General features: G+C 41.0%; 1 pseudogene; it reads left to right on the top strand.

The window, feature by feature from the left end:
• Window positions 1-1,457: 1,457 nt before the first annotated feature.
• LOC132655665 (small nucleolar RNA SNORA17) lies at window positions 1,458-1,577 on the top strand (annotated as a pseudogene).

Genomic DNA, 1,577 nt, shown 5'->3' on the forward strand with positions numbered 1-1,577 from the left:
TTAGTGATGTCAAAGAAGATTAGAGTAGGGTACTTGACCTTATCAATGCCCTTAGAGGACCTCACACACACCCTTAGATCTGTCTTCTTTAGGGAATGTTAAGAAGAGGGGGAGGGCTCTTTTTTTATCCTTGGTTCTCCCCATCCCGCAAACATTTATTTAGCAATTACCTTATTTCAGGCTTTGGTGATTCATACTTGGATAAAGTAGGGAAAATAAAGGACCTTATATTCTAGGGGAGAGCAGAGCCATGAGGAGGTGGGCAGAGGAATATTCAAATGGAATCAAGTGTTCAAGAGACATTTAATTAGAGAACACTGATAGAGACTGCTACAGTTTAGATTATTAAATGTTGTGGCTCTCTACCCTTAGTCCAAATGTTAAAGGCTCTTTCTCAGTGTGGTATTATTAGAGAGGGGGTGAAAGCCTGGGTGCCTATTTGGAAGTCTGTAGGTCTTTGAAGGTAATAGTGGGACCCTATTTCATCTTTCTTTTTTGTCTACTTACTTGTAAACAAACCTGCCCCATCATGCATATCTATTGTGATATACTGGGCGGGCATAGACCTATTCCAATGACTGACATATTTAGAAATAGTTAATGAAAACAAACGCTTTCTCTTTGTAAACTGATTCGTTTAGGTAATTTTCTACAGTAATGAAAAGCTGACTAATACAGAGACACAGAGATATTTCCAGTTGATAGAGAATGCTGGACAGGGCTTAGTGGAAGAAGGGATGCCTAAACTGATTCCTCATAAGTGAGCCGTGCATCAGTCTTAGGGAAATGGATCAGTCTTAGAGGGAAGGGTAAATGTGAAGCTGTGAAAGCAGAACCATTTTAAAATGGAGAACTTCTAGGAGAAACTGTAGCTGGAGTTCAGTAGGGGAAGGAGACGACCGTGACGATGCTGTGACACCGGCTTTATACATTCTAAAATATCTTTAAATCATCCTTTCAATGGGCACGTTGGCAGACGGGAAAGAAGGACCACTAACTGCTGACTCAGTGGCTTTGTTTCCTGGTTGCTGCTTGCTCTCTGCTCCAAGGTAGCTCGGAAGAAACAACTTCTTTAAGTTCTGATACGAACATTCTGAGTACTTCCTTTTCCTCCTTCCTTTATGGACATGAGGAGGAGGCTGACCACAGAGAACTCACTTGAGCAGAGATGGACTGGACATCCCCCTTTCAGACTTCCTTTTCCAACTGGTGGAAGAGACATTGCGATGAGTCAATGGCGGTTTTCTCAAAAGAGATCTCTAATTATCCAAAGCAAACTGGATATAATTTAATTTTTTAAAAAACTCTTTACAGTTCTAACAAATACCTCCATTGATAATGAACTGGTGTTTCATTTCTGAGATTACTCTAGAAGTAATTTGGAGACAAGATTTGTCTTGTTTTTTTTTCTTTTTTCTTTTCTTTCTGGAACAGGCTGGACTGAAAAGCATATGGGAGCTGCCCCAACAGGCATTGCAGGTGTGGCTGGTGTGTCACAGGTGATAGAGAGGAAAGAGGCTATGTCCACACTCAGTGTTCTCACCTGTGAACATTTGAATGCATAGTGGCCTAACATT

This window comes from Meriones unguiculatus, chromosome 7 (assembly GCF_030254825.1).
Source record: "Meriones unguiculatus strain TT.TT164.6M chromosome 7, Bangor_MerUng_6.1, whole genome shotgun sequence".
Lineage (NCBI taxonomy): Eukaryota > Metazoa > Chordata > Mammalia > Rodentia > Muridae > Meriones > Meriones unguiculatus.